The sequence below is a fragment of the Scyliorhinus canicula genome, unplaced genomic scaffold, assembly GCF_902713615.1.
Source record: "Scyliorhinus canicula unplaced genomic scaffold, sScyCan1.1, whole genome shotgun sequence".
Classification (NCBI taxonomy): Eukaryota; Metazoa; Chordata; class Chondrichthyes; order Carcharhiniformes; family Scyliorhinidae; genus Scyliorhinus; species Scyliorhinus canicula.
The window spans coordinates 818,103-841,649 of record NW_024055478.1 but is presented as its reverse complement, the minus strand read 5'-3'; the positions used below and the strand labels follow the sequence as shown (position 1 = coordinate 841,649).

Here is a 23,547-nt window from a genome sequence, read left to right as displayed (position 1 = left end):
GACGTGAATGTCACGAGATTCGCTCCAACCTTACAGCAAAATATTACACGCACATTACCAGACCAATCACACAACAGTAAATAGTTACTCGTCATGCTTTTGTAAGTGAATTAAGTCTTGTTGCTCGTTCTGGGTGAGTGTGCTTAACACTCGATTTGGGTCTGTTTCGTTACTTAGCTCTGGAGTCGCCAGGTATTTTTAAGATACCGCCACAAGTTTCAAGGCAATAAAACCATACACCAATTAGTAAGTTCAAACAAATTAGTTTATTATAACACAATTATAATCTACTCATGCACAAGCTAAGATGACTAAACTATTCCTACCACTAAATATACCAATACTTATCTGAATAAGGAACTGCCGGATCAGGGGACAAGGGCCTCTTGCTCTGCACTGGGCCCGCAGACTTCAGGTTGGTACGGGCTAAAAAGCTGTCAGGAGTGTCTATCTCTGGTAGCGATCGTTGTGAGACACTTACTTGCTGGCGGCTGCTGTCCCAAACCTCTCCTCTCTCTCGGTCAAGGTCTTCTTCGGTAAAAGGCTGGTCGAGAGGGCTGGTCCAGAGAGGAGGGCTGGTGAAGAAGAACGAACTAAGTTTGGGACCTGTCTTTTATAGGTCCGAGTGCTTCGTGTCCTTTTGGGCGGACTCTCTACCTGCTGGGAATCGATTGGGTCTCTTCCCAATCGATTTGTTTGAATCGCCCCAATACTGAGGCTGTTCCTTGGCTACTGGTCGGGCCTTCAGGTGCTTTGTTTTCGAACCCCGCTGGTGCCGGGGTGTCTGTTTTCCCATGCACTGTTGCAATCACTTCCCTATTTGTGTCCATTGTCCCTGGGATCGTTCCATTACTATGTTAAGTATCCCGGAGATTGCCTCATTAGTATGCAGAATGTTCGTTTCAGTGCTGTCTGCTCTCCTAGCAGACAGAATACACATTGGCTTGGTGCAGCCTGCTTGTGCTGCAAACTTTGTCCATTTTAACCTGCAAGCTTTGCGTTCCTCCATTTTGTATTGAGGGAATGGCCAACTTCGGTGGCTACAGTCTGAGAGAGAACAGATACATTAATTAATCTAGGTGTAGTCTGAAACAAAGAGATGAGAACAGATCGTCAGGAGTTTTAAAGATGTATTTGCCTTTGCAACAAACTTCCAGAACAGCTAATAGTTATTGACACGACAAAATGTATTCTTCCAAACGCAAGTGAGTGCCTCTTTCCACGCACAGGGCAGTGGCGCAGTGGTATTGTCGCTGGACTAGTAATCCAGAGACCCAGAGTCAAGCTCTGGGGACCCGGGCTCCCACCACAGCAGGTGAAATTTGAATCAAAAAAGATCTGGAATTAAAAGTCTAATTGTGATGATGAAACCATTGTTCTGTGTAATCAAAACCCATCTGGTTCACTGATGTCCTTCAGGGAAGGACATCTGTCGCCCTTAACTAGTCTGGTCTACATATGGCTCCAGATGACCCCACAGCAATGTGGTTTACTCATAAATGCCCTCAGGGATGGGTAAGAACTGTAGGATCAGCCAGCGACATCCACATCCCATGAATGAATAAACATTATTTAGTATCTTGAAAATAAAATTCCATCTTTCTTTCCTTCTTTCTTTCATTCTATCATATATCTACCTATCTTACTTTCTCTATCTATCTTTCTTTCATCTATCTATCTATTTATCTGTCCATCCATCTATCTATCTATCTATCTATCTGTCTATCTTTTAGACAATCTTTATTTTTTCATTCAATTGCGCGATATGGCGCCACTGATTGGGTCAGCAATTATGGCCCATCCCAAGTTTCCATTCTGAAGGGGGTGGTGAGCTGCCGCCTTGAATCGCTGCAGCCCCTGATATGCAGTTATGCCCATACAGTATTAGCGAGAGATAACTGGTATTTTCACCCAGCCACAGTGAAGGAACGGCGATATATTTCCAAGTCAAAGTGTTGGGTGACTTGGAGAGGAACCTCCAGGTGTTGGTGTTCCAAAGTATCTGCTGCTCCTGTCCTTGTTGGTGGTTGTAGCCGTGGGTCTGCTCGGTGCTGAATATGAAACCTTCATTCGTTCCAACGGTGAATCTTGTGGATGGCAACAATCAAGCGACTGATTTGGCCTGGATGGTGTAAAACTTCTTGAGAATTGTTGAAGCTGCACTCCAGACAAGTGGAGAGTATTCCATTACACTTCTGACTTTTGCCGAGCAGATGATGGACAGGCTTTGGGCAATCGGGATGTGAGTTACTCGCCACAGGATCACAGAACCATAGAATTTACAGTGCCGAAGGAGGCCATTCAGCCCATCGAGTCAGCACCGGCTCTTGGAAAGAGCACAATACCCAAGGTCAACAACTCCACCATATCCCCATAACCCAGTAACCCCACCCAACACTAAGGGCGATTTTGGACTCTATGGACTTAGATCATAGAACATAGAACAGTACAGCACAGAACAGGCCCTTCGGCCCTCAATGTTGTGCCGAGCCATGATCACCCTACTCAAACCCACGTATCCACCCTATACCTGTAACCCAACAACCCCCACCTTAACCTTACTTTTATTAGGACACTACGGGCAATTTAGCATGGCCAATCCACCTAACCCGCACATCTTTGGACTGTGGGAGGAAACCGGAGCACCCGGAGGAAACCCACGCACACAGGGGGAGGACGTGCAAACTCCACACAGACAGTGACCCAGCCAGGAATCGAACCTGGGACCCTGGAGCTGTGAAGCATTTATGCTAACCACCATGCTACCCTGCTGCCCTTAAATTGGGCTTATGAAAGTCCTGCCCCCACAATTTAACTTCAAGCAAAACATAACTTTTCACCAGTTCAGCAAAGTTCAATATCTGATCCTTTGATAAGTTGAGACATCAGTTTTAAAGAAACGGCTTCTTGCAAGAAGTTACATGACCTCTCAGCGGAACCATTAGAAGCTGCAACAATACATTGAGGTTCAACATTGCACAGGGCCACTGATCATGTAATGGTTATCACATTCGCCTAACACGCGAAAGGACAGCGGTTTGAAACCGGGCAGAAACATTGCGTGCTTCACTTTTTGTGTGACGAACGTTTGCACAAAATACGTTTCTTCCTCAATCTCACACGTTCGAGCAACATGAGATTTGGTCTCACATGAGATATTAAAATTCCTGCAACAAAGTCAGAAATACTGAATTTTCAAGACGCCAGGGGAAGAAAAGCCATCCCTATTTTGCCACGATTCGGATATTAGCAGTTTGTTCATCCACCACAGAATCCATTGGGTTTACAGATGCAGATGAACATATTTAATCACCATTTCAAACATGTCTAAATGTACAATAAAAGCAACTTACTGCGTATGCGTCAATGGGAAAGAAAAACACAAAACACAGGACTGTCTCATCAGGTCTGACAGCCTCTGTGGAAAGAGATGGCAAGTGTCGTTTCGAGTCTGGGTGACTCTTTGTCGAAGCTGGACAACTGGATCTTTGGTTAGGTTTAGATTGGCGGTGGGGGTGGGGGGGAGCGTGAAGCATTGGGCCTCGACAGACAGCCCGCGATAGGTGGAGAATAACAAAAATGTGTTAGGTCGAAAGAAAAGGGAATGTAAATGCTTATAATCAAAGCTAAGAACTGTGCTGACAGAGACGATTAGAAGATTAGAATATGTTAATGGCAGAAGACAATTCGGAACAAGGGGCGGATTTCCCAATAGGGATACGATTGGCTAGCGGAATGGGGAGGGGGAGCCAATGGGAGAGGAAAACATATCAATGGAAGCAATGAAAACAAGTTGATGGAAATAAACATGTGGCGAAGCGATAAGAGTGATTTCACGGTGCGAAGTTGTTGAGCCTACTGTAAAATCCGCAAGGCTGCACCTTGCCTATTCGGAGGATGGGGCTGTTCCTCGGCGTTGTGCTGAGCTACATGGGAACATTGCAGCAGGCCAAGATCGGACATGTGGACATGAGAGAAGGACAGGGAGTTGAAATAGCAAGCGACAGGAAAGTCTGCCACCAGCTTGTCGATGGAGCGAAGGTGTTTTGCATTTAGTCGGCATTTAGTCTCTCCAATGGCATTGGAGCAAATGCAACAGGCCAGATTGAAGGATGTCTGATAGTAATGTGTACTCAAAAGGACAGACACAAACGATACTGTAACTGACTTAGAGGAAATGCCAGAGACTTAACTGAACCAGCTTTGAGAAAGAAAAAAACGGTGTTCCTGATGGAGAAACAGGAAATGCCACTGAGGGAATCCAGGCTCAAAGTTTATTTGCAATTACCCCTCCTTTCTTATACATGAACGGTATTTAGGCTGCAGCATGTTACACACCAAAACACTAAGAGGTCTGAGTCCATCACACGAACCTGCCTGCCATCCATTGATTCCATCTACATCTCCAGCTGCCGGGGGAAAGCAGGCAGCATAATCAACGATCCCTCCCACCCGGCTTACTCACTTTTCCAACTTCTTCCATCGGGCAGGAGATTAAGAAGTCTGAGAACACGCACGAACAGACTCAAAAACAGCTTCTTCCCCACTGTCACCAGACTCCTACATGACCCTCTTATTGACTGACCATTAACACTACACCCATGCATGCTTCATCCGATGCCAATGCTTATGTTGTTACATTGTATATATTGTGTTGCCCGATTATGTATTCTCATGTATTATCTTGAATTCTATTTAATTCCCTTTTCTTCCCATGTACTGAATGATCTGTTGAACTGCTTGCAGAAAAATACTTTTCACTGTACCTCGGTACACGTGACAATAAACAAATCCAATCCAATCCAATATTTAAAAAAGCATAATTGTCAATTCTGAAACTCAACTCAAGCATTGAATAACGAAACAAATATTGTGTAATGCCGGTTGCTTTTTTCTTTAGGATTTAAGACTGCTGCATTACTAATAGAAGAGAGCATTACGCCGTTAGAGATTTGCTGAACAAATTCTTCAGCTCAATATAGGTTCTTCTTCTGCCTTGTAAGTTTAGACATCTGTTTTAAAGAAACAGACGTGTTCTTGTAAGAAGTGACATGGCCTCGCAGCCGAACCATGCGAAGCTGCAAAAAGGCTGTTGGGTTGAGTGCGACACAGGTCCGTTGGCATCTGCGTTGCCAGCTGTTTCTGTAGTGTAGTGGTTATCACATTCGCTTTACACGCGAATGGTCCCCGGTTCGAAACCGGGCAGAAACATCTGGTGTTTCCAGTTTAGTCTGTCGCTAAATATTAGCTCAATCTCGTAACTGGTCTTCATCATCGAGGAATAGCAAAAGCCAATAACTGCTGTGGGCTAGTGGCGCAATGGATAACGCGTCTGACTACGAATCAGGAGATTCCAGGTTCGACTCCTGGCTGGCTCGCAGTTCCTAGTTTTGGCGTACCCTTTAGTTCAGTGGGTTGGACAGCTGTTTCCTGATGCAGAGCAAATTGAGCAGGGCATCATCAATTCTCGTTTCAGCTGTGGTTACTAATGAAAGCCCTGCCCTCTCAATTTAACTTCAAGCAAAACATAACTTATCGTCAGTTCAGCAAAGTCAAAATATCTGATCTTTGATAAGTTGAGACATCATTTTTAATGAAACGGCTTCTTCCAATAAGTTACATGGCCTCTCAGCGGAAAAAATTAGAAGCTGCAGCAACATATTGAGGTTGAACATTGCACACGTCAACAGTTCGCGGCGCTCCCAGCAGTTTCTGTGGTGTAGTGGTTATCACATTCCCCGAACACGCGAAAGGACCGCGGTTTGAAACCGGGCAGAAACATCCCGTGCTTCTCATTTTGTGTGACGAATGTTTGCACGAAATACGTTTGTTTCTCAATCTCGCACGTTCGAAGAAGTTCCAAATTGGTCTCGCATAAGGTATTAAAATTCCTGCAACAAAGTCAGAAATACTGAATTTTCAAGACGCGGGAGGAAGAAAAGCCTTTCCTATTTTGCCACAATTCCGATATTAGCAGTATGTTCATCCACCACAGAATCTATTGGGTTCACAGATGCAGATGGACATATTTAATCACCATTTCAAATATGTATAAATGTACGATAAAAGCAACTTACTGCGGATGCGTCAATAGTAAACAAAAACAGAAAATTTCAAGGCGTCGCAAAGTCCATCTAACATCTGCGGAGAACGCCAAAAGTACTGCAACATCTCAGGTAGTCAGGCGGCATTTGTCGACAGGAAAACAAAGTTCATTTACAGTGTGACACCGCTGAACACACACTGAGTGTGAAAGCTGTATTGAGCCCAGTGGAAAGATGCGCTGCTGTTCCTCGAGTGTCTGTTGAGCTTCTTTGGAACATTTCACGACGCCGAGGTCCGGGAGGTCAGCGTTAAGATCCAGCTCCCCAGTCAGTTCAATTCTCCACTTTGGCTCTGTGGATTAGATAGGTCGCGTGCCTGTGGTTAACACAGACCTGGAGCATCAATGTTATCCAAACGCACTCCAGGTCAGACACTGTCTCTCTCGAGCAGCATCTGTGGGGAGAGAAACGACGTAAACATCCCGAGTCCTGAGAAATCTTTTTCAGAGTTGGCCAATGTAAATCAACCCCGCCGTCAGCATTGCAAACAATTCATAATCCCTGACCTGGAGTAAAGAGCCTGTCCTGGATTTAAACCCACGACCACTCCCACAGGCATTGATTGAAAATCCCTAAACGAGAAACAGACCTCGAGACCAAAGAGCACAAATTTAAGACAGACATTAAGCAAAATACAATTTATGTTAATTTCGATATCATTTCTACATCTCACGGCTTTATATGTTGAGACATCTGTTAATTTAAGAAACAGCTGTCGCTTGCAACAAGGGGCCTGGCCTCTCAAACAGACCATCAGAATCTGCAGCAACACAGTGAGGTTGTACATTCCGCACGTCCATTGATAGCCAGCGGTTTCTGTAGTGTAGTGGTTATCACATTCGCCTTACACGCGAAAGGTCCCCGGTTCGAAACCGGGCAGAAACATCGAACATTTAGCATTTCGTGTGAGAAAAGTTTGCACAATTATTGGGCACAAAATAATTCTGTTTCCTGAATGTTGCCGGAATCTCGTGTGTTCCTGGACTATGAGATTTCGTCTCACATGAGCCACTAAACTGAGTTGAACATTAAGGCCCAAGCACTGAATTTTTGGCAGGCAATGAGAGGTGAACAATTTTCATACCTTGGCACAGCTCGGATATTAGCAGCTAGTTCATCCACAACAGAGTTTCAGCGATTTACAAATGAACATTAATCACAATCTCAAACATGTCTAAATGTATGACAAATGCAACTTACTGCGGATGCTTCAAACGGAAACAAAAACAGAAAATACTGGACAATCTGAGCAGGTCTGACAGCCTCTGGGGAGCGAAATGGCAGCTGTCGTTTCCAGTCAAGTGGACTCTTTGTCAAAGCTGGAGAACTGGAACTGGAGATTCAGACGATTGTGGGTGGGGGGTGGGGGTGGTGGAGTGCTGTATTGGGCCTCGATAGAGGGCTAGCAATAGGTGGGAAATGACGAAAGTGTCTCGGGCAGAAAGAAAAAGGGAATGTAAATGAGGTTAATCAAGGCTAAGAAAGGTGCTGATGGCGCATCAAGCGGTCAGAATGTGTTAATGGCAGAACAAAGGTAAACAGTGCGTCAGAGAACAATTACAAACAGGGATCAGATTGCTGAAGTAGGATGGTATGGGCTGGGGGGGGGATGCTGAGGGTAAAACATATCAATCGCTCAACGGTGCTGTGTCTCCCTCGATAACTCAGGAGATTGTGACGCCTCCTCACGGACCTGCTGACAGACGAATGTTGAGCAGGAGTTGGCTATTCATCCCCTTGAGCCTTCTCCAACATTCAATAAGTTCGTGACAGGTGTGAACATGACCTCAGATTCACATTTCACCTACCCCGGATAACCTTTGATTACCTTTTCAGTTGAGAATCCAACCACATCTGTCTTAAAATCTTCAATGGGCCTATCGCAGCGGTCTCTGGAGAAGAATCCCTCAGAAAAAAGCCCAAAGATCTACATAACCGGGCCGGGTCGAGCAGTATCTCTGGCCATGATGTGGAGATGCCGGCGTTGGAATGGGGTGAGCACAATAAGAAGTCTTACAACACCAGGTTAAATGATTCTGTTTTGTGATTCACCTGAGGAAGGAGCTGCGCTCCGAAAGCTCGTGTTTGAAACAAACCTGTTGGACTTTAACCTGGTGTTGTAGACTTCTTACATACTGCGCATCCCTTCCCAATGAACTTAATGCATTCTATGCTCGGTTTGAGCAGGTAACCAACAATCCGCTGTCGAGTGCCCCAGCAGCCCTTAATTCACCCATACCCACCATCACAGTTTCCGAAGTCAGATCGGCCTTCCTGAAAGTGAACCCACGGAAGGCGACGGGCCCGGGTGGGATCCCTGGTCGTGCACTCAGAGCCTGCACATACCAGTTGGCAGAGGTATTCACAGACATCTTTAACCTATCCCTACTCCACTCCGAGGTCCCCACCTGCTTCAAGAAGACCACCATCATACCGGTACCAAAGAAGAACGAGGCAACATTCCTCAATGACTACCCTCCAGCGGCCCTGACGTCAATTGTAATGAAGTGCTTCGAGAGACTGATCATGAAGCGCATCACCTCCATACTCCTGGAACGCCTTGACCCACTTCAATTCACATACCGTTGCAACCGGTCCACATCAGACAGCATTTCCCTGGCCCTACACTCATCCCTAGAGCATCTCGAAAACAAGGACTCCTACATCAGACTCCTATTTCTTGACTACAGCTCCGCCTTCAACATCATAATCCCAGCCAAGCTCATATCAAAGCTCCAAAACCTAGGACTTGGCTCTCCACTCTGCAACTGGATCCTTGACATTCTGACCAAACAGACCACAATCAGTAAGAATGAACACCAACACCTCCTCCACAATAGTCCTCAATACCGGTGCCCCGCAAGGCTGGATACTTAGCCTCCTACTCTACTCCCTGTACACACACGACTGCGTGGCAAAACTTGGTTCCAACTCCATCTACAAGTTGGCTGACTATACGACCATAATGGGCCGGATCTTGAATAACAACGAGTCCGAATACAGGAGGGAGATAGAGAACCTAGTGGAGTGGTGTAACGACAACAATCTCTCCCTCAATGCCAGCAAAACAAAAGAACTGGCATCGACTTCAGGAAGCAAAGTACTGTACACACCCCTGTCAGCATCAACGGGGCCGAGGTGGAGATGGTTAGCAGTTTCAAATTCCTAGGGGTGCACATCACCAAAACTCTGTCCTGGTCCACTCACGTCGATGCTATCACCAAGAAAGCACAACAGCACCTACACTTCCTCAGGAAACTAAGGAAATTCGGCATGTCCACATTAACCCTTACCAACTTTTACAGATGCACTATAGAAAGCATCCTATCGGGCTATATCACAGCCTGGTATGGCAACTGCTCGGCCCAGGACCGCAAAGAACTTCAGAGAGTCGTGAATAGCGCCCAGTCCATCACACGAACCTGCCTCCCATCCATGGACTCCATCTACACCTCCTGCTGCGGGGGAAAGCGGGCAGCATAATCAAGGATCCCTCCCACCCACCTTACTCACTTTTCCAACTTCTTCCATCGGGCAGGAGATACAGAAGTCTGAGAACACGCACGAACAGACTCAAAAACAGCTTCTTCCCCACTGTCACCAGACTCCTAAATGACTCTCTTATTGACTGACCTCATTAACACTACACCCTGTATGCTTCAACCGATGCCAATGCTTATGTAGTTACATTGTATATCTTTTGTTTCCCTATTATTTAGTCCCACGTATTTTCTTGTATTTTCTTGAATTTCGTTTAATTCCCTTTTCTGCCATGTACTAAATGATCTGTTGAGCTGCTTGCTGAAAAATACTTTTCACTGTACCTCGGTACACGTGAAAATAAACAAATCCAATCCAATAACCCGTCTTGCTCCATTTTCACATAATAATAAATGGCGATGGTCTTTCTGACCGCCCTCTCGTATCCACCTTGAGAGATGTATATCACCGCCCCCCCCCCCCCCCCCCCCCCCCCCACACACACACACACATACCCCTACCCCTCTCGGTGTCGGTTTGTTTCTGGGACCCTCTGCCTTTCAGCTATAATGTGATTGACGGCACAGACACATATGGGGATCTCTCTATTTTTGTGCTGGTATTTCTTTATATATGTGTCATATTGCGATCACTTCTACATTTGCTGCTACGCAGATTCTCTCCAATCAGACGGAATATGAACCATGCAGGCTGCCCGATGCTGACTGTGTATCAGGATCGTCAGTATCGATTGAACTGCTGTGTGGCGTCAGTATCCTCTTTAACCCTCATTTCAGCGTCCAGATGTTCCACTGGGTCTTGGTGGCTCCAGTCTGATAGAAACGAACAGAAAACAATAATAATCTCAAAATTCAGAATCAGCCTCATATTGACCAACGTAACGGTCACCTGCACCATACTCATTATTATTTAATTAACAATAATATCTGGTTACTCAGTAAGGGGAGAATGGGGGTTTTGCAGTGAAGGAAATACTGAGTAGCGAGATCATAACGAAGAGGGTGACGAGGCAGTTCCCCGCGATCGTTCCTGAATCAATCGCTCTTTAGCGCAGTCAATTATCTGTCAGAGCAGCAATCCAGATTCAGGTCCCACTGCATTGCTGATCCAACCAATGACAGGAATCGAGCAGCGGCAGCGATGTCTAGAATATCCCAATGGTGTTGGAGCGAGGCCATCAAACGGAAACTGTGACCGGGCACCGCAGATTCAAAGCTGAAAATTGTGCGGCGAATATCAGCTGCAGTCACAAGTGATGGAGCGGAAATAGCCACAGTTGAGCACCCAGCAGCCCGTGACCATCCTGCACCTGCTCAACTCACTGAGAACAATATAGTGTCGGAGGGGTGGGGGCAGATTGAACTGACGCTACCTCCGCCTATTTGAAATAACTTTTTCTATTGCCCTTTTCACCCTGCATTTAAATCCCGCGGGGTTTTCCGTTCTCAAGTTCTGACAATACTTTTTGAAAAGTTCTATTGATTCTTCTTCTCTCATCAATTGTTGCGCCAGACTCCAAATGATAACAACTCACAGTGCAATCAACATCATTTACTTGCATAAGGTGCGGTGGCCCAGAGGAAAGGCGTTGGTTTCGTAAACCAAAAATCGCGGGTTCGACTCTTGCCCGTGCCTCGGTGCTGATCCATTCAAAGTCCTTTGTTTTTTTTTTTAAATAATTTTTATTGAGAAATTTTGATTTTATACAACAATAACGCACCTTAGTAAAATACCGAAAATAACAATAATATTAACAATCATATACATTCGCCCCATCCCCATGAACAACCCAGCATTTTAACAACAACGCAAATTAAAACACTATAAAGTTACAGAATAAACACTACAATAATGCACCCCCCCCCCCCGGGTTGCTGCTGCTATTGACCCAGTTACCTATCTCTGAGCCAGGAAGTCCAGAAAAGGCTGCCACCGTTTATAGAACCCTTGTGTTGATCCTCTCAGGGCAAATTTGACCTTTTCCAATTTTATAAATCCCGCCATGTCACTGATCCAGGTCTCCACGCTTGGGGGCCTCACATCCTTCCACTGTAGCAGAATCCTTCGACGGGCTACTAGGGACGCAAAGGCCAGGACCCCGGCCTCTTTCGCCTCCTGCACTCCCGGCTCCATCCCAACCCCAAAAAGCGCGAGTCCCCACCCTGGCTTGACCCTGGATCCAACCACCCTCGACACCGTCCCCGCCACCCACTTCCAGAATTCTTCCAGTGCTGGGCATGCCCAGAACATATGGGCGTCTTTCGCAGGACTCCCCGAACATCTGGTGCACCTGTCCTCACCCCCGAAGAACCTACTCATCCTAGTCCCGGACATGTGGGCCCGGTGCAGCACCTTAAATTGGATGAGACTAAGCCTCGCACATGAGGAGGAAGAGTTGACTCTCTCCAAGGCCTCCGCCCAAGTCCCGTCCTCTATCTGCTCCCCGAGTTCCTCCTCCCATTTAGCCTTCAGCTCCTCCACTGACGACTCCTCCACCTCCTGCATTACCTTATAGATGTCAGACACCTTCCCCTCTCCTACCCACACCCCCGAAAGCACTCTGTCCATCGTCCCCTGCGAGGGCAGCAAAGGGAATCCCTCTACCTGTCGCCTAGCAAACGCCTTTACCTGCAGGTATCTGAACATGTTCCCCTGGGGAAGGCCAAATTTATCTTCCAGCTCCCCCAGGCCCGCAAACCTCCCGCCAATAAACAGGTCCCTCAATTTGCTGATGCCCGCCCTTTGCCATCCCCTGAATCCCCCATCCGTGTTCCCCGGGATGAACCGATGGTTGCCACCCAGTGGAGCCTCCATCGAGCCCCCTGTTTTCCCCCGATGCCGTCTCCACTGTCCCCAGATTCTTAGGGTCGCCGCCACCACCGGGCTCGTGGTAACCCTCTTGGGGGAGAGCGGCAACGGTGCCGTTACCATGGCACCCAGGCTCGTACCTCTACATGACGCCATCTCCATTCTTTTCCACGCCGCCCCTCCCCCCTCCATCACCCATTTACGCACCATTGACACATTGGCTGCCCAATAGTACCCCAGAAAGTTGGGCAGCGCCAGCCCGCCTCTATCCCTTCCTCGTTCCAGGAACACCCTCCTCACTCTCGGAGTCCCATGTGCCCACACAAAGCTCAGAATACTGCCGGTCACTCTCCTAAAGAAGGCCCTGGGAATAAATATGGGCAGGCACTGAAAAAGGAACAAGAACCTCGGAAGCACTGTCATTTTGATGGACTGCACCCTCCCTGCCAACGACAATGGCAGCATGTCCCACCTCCTGAACTCCTCCTCCATCTGATCTACCAGTCTGGTAAAGTTATGCTTGTGGAGAGTCCCCCAGTCCCTGGCCACTTGCACCCCCAGGTACCTAAAGCTCCCGCCAAATTTAAGAAACGATGTGACCCATTACATCGAGAATTGCCTAATTTGTGCACAAAATAACCCGGAGAGGTACTCGAAAAAGGCACAACTTAGACATACTCGATTTGTTAATGGCCCCTGGACTAACCTCCAGATCGATTTTATAGGACCATTGCCCCCTTGTAGGAATGGCTATAAATATGTTCTGGTCGTTATAGACACCTTTACCAAATGGGTAGAGGCATTCCCCTCACGCACCAATACAGCTAAGACAACTGCAAAGATCCTGACCCACCACATCTTCACGCTATGGGGTCTCCCGAGAAGTATAGAGTCAGATCAGGGATCTCACTTCAACAAAATTTCCACATTGCGTATCACCCCCAGTCAAGCGGGATAGTTGAACGCATGAATCGGACCCTAAAATCGACCCTTAGAAAAATGGTTCAGGAGAACAATTCAACATGGGATTCAGTACTCCCATTCGCACTCATGTTCATCCGCAACACGGTTTCATCATCCACAGGATTCACCCCACACACACTCATGACCAGACGCCCTATGAAAGGTACAGAATTCCTTTTTGGACTGGACATGACTAGCCCCGAAGTGAGGGCCCTCACACATGAGAAGGCAGTCAAAGACCTAGTTGAGACTGTGAGGTCTGCACAGTTAGCAGCCGCAGTAAAATTGGGAAAAAGAGGAAAACAAAGCACAGCTTGCTTTAATAAGAATGTACACTCCACAGAATTTCAGGTTGGACAACAGGTAATGTTATCTGTTTAGAACCCCAGCAGCTTTTTGGCACCTAAATTTTCCGGCCCTTATTCAATTTCGGACAAAATTAGCCCCTCCATTTACAGAATAAAATACCCCAACGGTAAGACTGCGTGGTTTCATATTAACCAACTGAAGGCATATGGAACACAGTTTAACCACACACACCATGTCCTGCTAGACGCAGCAGAACATCTCGCCCCGCCCACTAGAGACACATTCCCACCATCCCCCTCACAGACCAGTTCCTCATTGGACTCGCCCACGACTCCGCCCACTGACTTCAGACCACGCCCCGAAACGCCCACAAGCTGCCACAGCAGAGACAGCGACACTGACTCTGACAATGAGGACAGCCACAGCACCCCACCCTACAGCCGCCACTTCAGCGACTACGACCCCGACTCCAGTGACTCCATGGAGGTCACCTACATTAAATATCCAGACCCACACCCAGACCCACCACCCGACCCCGACGACACCGACAATGACCCTTCAAACTTAGATACCACACTTTGGCACAGGGACAATTCATGGAGACTTGTCCGTAATGATGAGAGTGACCCCCGGTCACATAACGCACAGATCGCATGCCTGATCCATACAAGAGTGTGGGATCCGGGAGAAGAGAAAGACGTGATGTCTGACTCCCGATACTGCAACCCCTTTGTGACCCTGTTCACAGAGAGAGAGGAGAAGTGAGGTGTCCAGATGATGTAAAAGAGGAACCGCTTGAGGGAAGCGAAATCCTTTCTGATGGAACCTGCACGTATGTTTTGTTTGTTTGTGTTTGTTTGTTTATTGATAATATTAATGGTTTGATTGGAGATCAGATCACTTTGTTGTTTGTTAAAGGTTTGATTGGAGGTTGACCATCTTCTTTTCAGCTGAAAAGCTTGTGACCGCCTCGCACGCACGTTAGTTTGTCCGCAGATACCTCTGAGAACTTCAGTTCAGTATCCTCTGGTGAACCGACAAAGTTCACGACTTGTAATCTGCTTTCCGATGTTGGAGCATCTTGGCTCCTCCCTTGTTTTTCAGGTGCCCCTCTATTCTGTGAATAGAGGCTGCAATCCCACGATGAATACATTCATACCCGTTCATTTCAGGTTGCTCAGGCAGTGGAGAAATGGCATTGAGGACCCGCCCTGTCTGAGAACCCCCTTTTGTCAGCCAAGCTCGGGTACGGCACAGCACGCCTTACCCGGGGATCCCATACAAATCTTACTCGTAGCGGCCCATACGCAACTTATTCGACCTTTTGGTTCAAAATTCGGTTTCAGTTTTCTTTAGGTAGCCCTTCGGCAGCCATCCCACATGCTATTTACATCCAGGAACATTCGGATGGTAAATCGCACAGCCTGCGAGACGGCTCGCAGTGGTAAAGTTGTTAGGTGTATATCTGCTCCTAAATTCGTATTTGAAAACAAAAAATGAGGGGAGTCACAGGGTGTGACTTGGCCATTCATTTAAGGGTCAATTGGAAGGAGAGGACAGATACACTAGCATTACAGATATTAAACTTATTGACAGATACTGTGCTTGATCCCATAGCTTTCGAACAGTCGAAGGAGGGTTCACGGCAAGGATCGGCCATACAAAGGAAGAGAAGGAAGAGAACAAAGAAGACCATGATGGAAGCCTACCTATTTATTTTAAATATTGTTGTATTTTTGCATGTTGAGGCAAATCATGTTTCCCCCACGACCCCCGCCGTTAATGTTTCCCACACACCGACTTCTCCGCGCTCAGCACTGATCAGTGAGGTTCAGACCTGGTGCACGAAATTCATGACCTGGTACTCGATGTCGCATGTGATTGAATCACTGTTGGTGATTGCAATTCTCTGCATCATAGTACAGACCCTCAGGTTGAGGAAATGGAAAAGGAGAGCCTCCCGTTCCTGCCCCTCAACCATTTACGGAGTTCAATCCCCTATTTTCGGTTTTCACCAATCCCCCCAACCCCTTGATGCATAGGAAATTTATTGATAGCGATATGTAAATAAAAATGAGACACTGATGTATTATATGGTTCTGAACTCGACTGCCGAGTCAGAAAGCGACATGTACTGTGGTGTGAATGGATAAGACTTTAGAATGTGATGAAATGTTTAAAGTAAGATGAGAGTAGGTATTGTGATAGGTAGAGGTTCTCAAATATTGGTAATGCATGTCCCCTTTGACATAGCGCCAAGTAAAAAAATGTGAGTTAAAATTTTCTTGCCATAGTTAAGGACAGAGTAGACGCCCAGGAACTTGCTAAGGTCAGGGAACCCAAAAAGGAACCCAAAGGAAATCGAAGTAACATAGAAGAACCATACATAGGTGATCCTTCACAATTTCTCGTGAGGATCACAAGGAGGGAATGTAGCCATCTAAGATGGACACCAGTCTACAACATGGAGAACCGCAAAGAATACAGGGGAAAACAGCCATAGTAAGGACACACAGCTTGCAGAAGCATTTAGCATTTAGCACGTACAAAAACCGGTTTCAAGGCAGTTGCAGAAACCCAGCCAAAGGTGCAAATAGGAAAACGATCTGCATACTGATGAGGTGATACCGGCCCAGTCCCAGATACAATAGAAACATTTTAAGTATCAATCGATACTTTTCTATAGCTACCCAGCCAGGATGGCTCCAAAGAAACCAGAACAATGACCCCTAGGAACCGCCCCAGCCATCGAGAAACGATCCCAGGATAGGGGAGTTCAAAACGTATCGATCGGGAAAGACCCAATCGATGAGGGAACCGCCCCAAGGGGGCCTGAACTGCCTGGTACCTATAAAAAGAAGGTCCCACACATGATTCGGTCTGTTGCTTCCTGACTCCGGCCTAGGCTGTTGCATCCTGACTCCGGCCTCCGACTCCAGCCTCCAGATCCTGTCTTTCATCACCGGCCGTTGAGCATCAGCCATCTATCAGTAAGTGCCAAAACAACGATCGCTACGTGACCCAGGCATTGCTTATACTCTTGCCGACTTTAATGACCAGAAGTTGCAGACCAAGAACGGGACGAAGGCCTTGCCCCCTGACCTTGCCTGTTCCTTTCTAGATAAGTATTTAGTCGTTTAATAGTAGGAATAAGTATTAGTCTTTTAGCGTGTGCATGAGTATTTATTATATTTGTTATAATACACACTAATTGTTTGGACTGACTGATCGGTGTTTAGATTTATTGCTTTGAACTTGACCTTAATATACTTGTGACGGTGTCTCTTGCGGCAGCTGGCGACTCCAGAGCATGGATACAGATACAGAGCCAAGCCAGTGTTAAGCACATGTCCTTTATTGGAGGCGTGTTAATCACACTAACAGTAGAACGAGCAACATCCCTCTGTGTACCCAAACGCGCGCCGGAATGTGGCAACTAGGGGCTTTTCACAGTAACTCCATTGCAGTGTTAATGTAAGCTTAAATGTGACAATAAAGATTATTATTATTACGGAGGGGGTGGTGATTACTCTGGCTGCCGACTTCTGTTCCGTGTCTTGTCTATTCCCAGTGGCCCTGCAGAGGGAGCATGTGGTATCCACCAGAATGTTTGACACCTTCCACACCCAGTGGCTACCTCAGCGGACAGAGTGTTTCAGAGACACTGGGAACAATATTCTGGTTCATTTAGGAAGGTTCCCTGCACTTTTGTTGGGGCTTCTGGCAGATTTTGGTCGTTTATTTTGACTGGACCACATGCTTGGGGAAAGCAAGAGCAGAAAGAAGGTTCGATAGAAACTAGAATGACCTGTTGTGAATTTCTATCCCATTCTTACAGTGATCATTTTTGGAAACCTATTTCAGACATCAGAATGGGAGGATTGGCAGCTGGGAAACTCCAACCAAATTTAACATCAAGATCTGACAGTCACTCAATTCATTAGGATCTAAATATCACAAACTGTCAATGTGTTCGGGCTGTGGGAAGAGATTTCAAACATCAGTGTGACTGGAAAAGCCCCGAGACACACACACACCTGAGTGGGAGTGTTCCAGTGAACTGACTGTGGAAAGAGCTTTAACCAGTTACACAGCCTGAAAAATCATCTTGTTTCCTCTTGTGGGAGAGTCTAGCACGACAGGGCATAATCTAAGAGTAAGGAGTCTCAAATTTAGGACAGAAATGAGGAGATATTCTTCCACCAGAGGGTAGTGGATCTGTGGAATTCTTCAGCTGGCATTCTATCTCTGCAGTTTACCATAAATAGGCAGAGGTGAAGTTGGCTTTACCCGGATGGGCCGCTTGGTGGCGCAGTGGCTCTTTCACTGAGGGGCCTTGAGTTCAGACACATCCCAGACAGGACTGGTGAGAAATATCTGCCTGGGAAAGGGGAGAAAACTGCATAATCGGTGAAAGGGATCAGTGCCGATGGACCTGAGAGAAATTAGTTCAGCAAAGTCTTACTTTCTTCATTTTTCATTCAATATTAATTAAAATTTCTGAGAAAATATTACACAAAAGTTTATTTTGATGTTTACAAAAGGGAACATAGCGATTGAGGGTCACAGTGAGATTCACACTGAGCAGCCAAATGTATGTACAACTGTAACAGGCACAAGAAAGAGAGAACAGGAGCTCAACGTAAAGGGAAGGCAACAGTTATATAAGGAACGAGATAAGTTACTTATTTAGACGTGACATTGAGGGAAATTATTAGCTACAATTATATTACAATTATGTCTCATACATTTCAAACTGAAAGCAGAAATACTGTCCATGATTATCTCAGTTACAGATGCAGAAAAATAAACTGACAGAATTTTACTGTTAGAGTCACCAAGAGGAGATATTGTATTTCTGTCACACACAGATCATAATAAACAGCTGAGGAAAATCTACAGCGTCTGAACGTCAATCGATCACTTGATCTGTAAAACAGAGAGAAAATGATGAAGCAGATGTTTATGATCTGGGACATTGATGTTAGAGTTTTTAATCAATCAAACATTTATGGTTTTTAAAAGGCTTCTGCCGGTTTGAAGGGTGAGTGGATTGAATCTTCTCACCTTCACCAGAGTGACTGCAGCGCTGTAGGAAATGCTCAGGACGAACAGGGTGATGAATGTGGAAGCGGTTGTCCAGATGTTCCCGTTATCATCCTCATCGTCTTCAGTCCAGGTGTTGTCTGTGGTATCTATGAGGATAGAGCCCAATAAATATAATCAGATTGTTTATTAATCCAGGATATATTGTTAATATTCTCATTTAATTTTCTTTATCTGATCATTCATTCTCTAATATATTTTTCATTGCATAGCTACTGTAGACTTCGTGACACTCAACAACCGATCTCTGTAACTTTCTTTTTCCAATTTAGGGGCAGTTTAGCGTGGCCAATTCACCTACCCTGTACATCTTTGGATTGTGGAGGTCAAACCCACGGACAGTCACCCAGGACCAAGATCGAACCCAGGTCCTCGGCGCCGTGAGGCAGCAGTGCTAACCACTGCGCCACCATGCCGCCCATTGCCTGACATTTGTATTTGTTCTTTAGCACTTGTGTCTGTGTGGATGGGGATCTCATGTTTTGCTTCTTTTGTCTGTCCAGATGTGTGTAAAATGCCATTGTGTGTGTTCATGTGCCAATGAGTATTGATCTGTGTATTTGTGTGTCAGCGCCTGTATGTATACTTTGTTTATCTTCTATCAATGTGGAGATATGAGTTATTTATTTTTTTCATAAATTTAGTGTACATAATTCATTTTTATTCCAATTAAGAGGCAATGTAGCGTGTCCAATCCACCTAGCCTGCACACATTTTGGGTTGTGGGGGCAAAACCCACGCAAACACGGGTAGAATGTGCAAACTCCACACGGATAGTGACGCAGAGCCGGGATCGAACCTGTGATTTCGGCGACATGAGGCATCAGGGAGAATCCACTGCGCTTCTGTGCTGCCTTAATATGAGTCTGTTATTGTGTATGCTTATGTATTGAAGTCTATGTTTATGTATTAATTCCTGGGTTAATATGTGTTTGTACTTTCCTGCCTAGTAATATGTGTTATTGTGTCCATTTGCGTACATCATGCATGCCAGTGTCTTAATGTTTGTGACTGGATAAGCGCATTTGTGCTTGTATATCCGTGCGCATGTATATATGTGTGTGTTTTATCATTGAATTATCATCATAGAATCCCGACAGTGCAGAACGAGGCCATTCGGCTCATCGAGTCTGCAGCGACCCTGTGAAAGAACACCCTACCGAGGTGCACGCCCCCGCCCCACCCTCATAACCTCACTTAACCTTTTGGATACTAAGGGGCAATGGAGCATGGCCAATCCACCTACCCTGTTCATCATTGGACTGTGGGAGGAAACGGGTGCACCCGGAGGAAACCGATGCAGACACAGGAGAACGTGCAAACTCCACACAGGCAGTCACCCAAGGCTGGAATTGAACCCGGCCTTTGGCACTGGGAGACAGTGGTGCTGTGTATGCGTTGATGAAAAAAAAGGAAAATCACTTATTGTCACGAATAGGCTTCAAATGAAGTTACTGTGAAAAGCCCCTAGTCGCCACATTCCAGCGCCTGTTCGGGGAGGCTATTACAAGAATCGAACCGTGCTGTTGGCCTGCTTGGTCTGCTTTCAAAGCCAGCAATTTTGCTCTGTGCTAAATGATGGTTGTTTATAGCTATGTATTACTTGTGTATTGATGTCTCCATGTGCACTAATGTCTACTCGTGTTAACATGTGTACGTGTCTGCTGACATATATCTACGTGTACCCATAATTGTGGTAATGTGGATTATCGTCTCTGTCCTTAATTCTATACTTCTGTCATCGTGAAATTGTGCGATTGTATATGTTATTGGTTACATTTGTGTTTCATATTCTGATGTTAGTCTACTTGTCTGGTTTTATATGTTTGCGTTTGCATCTTTGTGTATCCGTGTGGACATGTGGGTGAATGCGTACGTTTGTGTACGCTTGTGTGCAATGCAAATCGCTTATTGTCACGAGTAGACTTCAACAAAGTTACTGTGAAAAGCCCCTAGTCGCCACATTCCGGCGCCTGTCCAGGGAGGCTGGTACGGGAATCGAACTGTGCTGCTGACCTGCTTGGTCTGCTTTAAAAGCCAGCGATTTATCCCAGTGAGCTAAACCAGCCTCTTGTGTGCCTGATTGCGTACGTATATTAGTGTCTGTATGTGTCAATGTGTCTGTGTGAGTATAAACGTGTGCTTTTTTGTGTTTTTGTGAATGTTTGTGCATTTCTGTACACGTTCGCGTGTGTTCTTGTGTCAATATATGTGTGGTTCGTTGTGCCGGGTGTATGTTTCTGTGTGTGTGTGTATGTGTGTGTTTGTGTCCATGTGTGCATGTGTATATGTCTGTGGGGAAGGGGGTGTATGTATGTGTCGTGTTTAAGTCTGTTTAACTGTGTGTTTGTGTATTTGTATCAGCTGCCTGTAGCTTTGCCAGTTGTGGGTATTATTGATAGCCATGTCGCATATGTTGAACTTTGTGCTTATAAGTGTGTTTTGTGTGAGATGCAAGGTGACATCAGGTGACCGAATGCAAAAATACAAGGAGGTGCCTCAGGAGAGAACAATAAAAATCCAGGGAGAATTCCATCGCGAGTCTGGGTTTGGATTATGGGGAATCAGTTTTAGCACACGGATAAGAGGAACTAGAGTGCTAACAAAAAGTAAAATTCTGTTGCATAAATAGGTATTTAAAGAACATCTTTATCATGATGGTCTTTTCACATCTTCAGGCAGTAAACTACAAGCCGACTTGTAATGTCAGTGACAGAATGCTCAGAGTAGAGGCTCGTCCGGTCTCAAACTCGCTGCTTGGGGTTTGGGAGGACAGTGAGATAATCATCTCTGGATAAAAACAAATTACTGCGGATGCTGGAATCTGCTGAGATTTTCCAGCATTTTCTCTTTGGAGTGAATAATCTCCCTCTCTCTGGTCAGCTGAACAAATTCTCTTTGGGTTCCCCCTGCTGAGGAGGTGGAGATTCAGAGAGTTCACTCATCGCCTTCCTCCTCTTTTCCTCGGGAACGTGGAGGTGAAATAGGTTAATATTGCCCCTCTCTCTTTTGTTGGGGATGTGGGGGTACAGTGGATTGACTAATGCCCCTCCCCTCTCTGTTGTTGAAGTGGGGGTACAATGGATTAACTAATGCCCCTCCCCTCTCTGTTCGGGATGTGGAGGTACAGTGGATTGACTAATGCCCCTCCCCTCCTCTGTTTGGAACGTGGGGGTACAGTGGGTTAACTACTGCCCCTCCCCCTCCCTTCTCTCTTCGGGACGTGGGGGTACAGTGGATTAACTAATGCACCCCCTCCCCTCTCTGTTCGGGATGTGGGTGTACAGTGGATTAACTAATGCCCCTCCCTCTCTGTTGTTGAAGTGAGGGTACAGTTATTTAACTAATGCCCCTCCCCCCCTCTCTGTTGGGGAAGTGTGGTACACTGTGTTAACAAACTCCCCTCCTTTATATGGTGTATATGTGGGGATAAGTGTATTAAATACTGCACTCCCCATGCATTGGTGTGGAAGTGGGGTTGCAGTGGGTTAACTAATATCCCTTCCTCTTTGTTAGGGAGTTGCGGTGCAGGGCATTTACGAATGGCTCTTCCCCTCTCTTTTTTGGGTAAATGAGGACAGAGTGGATTAACTGATGCCCCTCCACCTCTCTCTGTTGGCGAAGTGGGGAGACAGTGGATTAACTAATGCCCCTGCCCTCTCTGTTGTTGAAGTACCGTGGATTAAATAATTCCTCTCCCCTCTCTCCCTTTTGAGGAAGTGAGCACACAGAGGATAAAGGAATGCCCCTTCTCCTCTCTCTGTTGGGGAAGTAGGGGTACAGTGGATTAACCAAAGCCCCTCCCACTTTCTTTGTTGTGGAAGTGGGGTACGGGGGATTAACTAAAGGCCCTCCACCTCTCTCTGTTGGGAGAGTGGGGGTACGGTGGATTAACAAAGGACCCTCCTCCTCTCTCTGTGGCGAGAGTGGGGGTACAGTGCATTAACTAAAGACTCTCTGCCATTCTCTGTGGGGAGAGTGGGGGTACAGTGCATCAACTAAAGGCACTCCGCTATCTCTTTCTAGGGGAAGTGGGTGTACAGTGGGTTAACTGATGCTCCTCCCAATCTCCTTTTTTGTGGAAGTGGGGTACTGTAGATTCACTAAAGGCCTCCGCCTCTCTCTGTTGGTGAAGTGGTGGTACAGTGGATTAAATAATTGACCTCCCCTCTCTCTCTTTTGAAGAAGTGAGCACATAAAGGATAAAGGAAAGCCCCTCCTCCTCTCTCTGTTGGGAAAGTAGGGGTGCAGTGGATTAACTAATGGCCCTCCCACTCTCTCTGTTGGGGAAGTGGGGGATGGTGGATTAACTAAAGGAGCTCCGCATCTCTGTGTGGGGAGAGTGGGGTTACAGTGTCTGAACTAAAGGCCCTCCGCCTCTCTCTGTTGGGAGAGTGGGGGTACGGTGGATTAACTAAAGGCCCTCCGCCTCTATCTGTGGGGAGAATGGGGATACAGTGAATGAACAAAAGGGATTCCGCCTACCTCTTTCTTGGGGAAGTGGTGTAGTGGATTAACTAAAGGCCCTCCCACTCTCTTTTTGTGGAGGTGGGTGTACAGTGGATTAACTAAAGCCCCTCCTCCTCTCTCTGTTGGGAAAGTAGGGGTGCAGTGGATTAACTAAAGGCCTTCCCAATCTCTTTGTTGTGTAAGTGAGGGTACAGTGGATTAACTAAAGGGCCTCCGCCTCTGTTGGGGAAGTCGGGGTACAGTGAGTGGGTTAATCATTTCCCTTTCCCCTCTCTTTGATGGGGAA

At 46.3% G+C, this 23,547-nt stretch overlaps 3 non-coding genes across 3 annotated transcripts; all 3 read left to right on the top strand.

Annotated features, from left to right (window-relative positions):
* The first annotated feature begins 5,138 nt into the window (after window positions 1-5,138).
* trnav-uac lies at window positions 5,139-5,211 on the top strand. Its single transcript has one exon. It is a non-coding gene; the product is annotated as a tRNA-Val (tRNA).
* Window positions 5,212-5,305: 94 nt separating this feature from the next.
* trnar-acg lies at window positions 5,306-5,378 on the top strand. The gene has a single exon. It is a non-coding gene; the product is annotated as a tRNA-Arg (tRNA).
* A 1,538-nt stretch (window positions 5,379-6,916) lies between these two features.
* On the top strand, window positions 6,917-6,989 carry trnav-uac. The gene has a single exon. It is a non-coding gene; the product is annotated as a tRNA-Val (tRNA).
* Window positions 6,990-23,547: the final 16,558 nt, after the last annotated feature.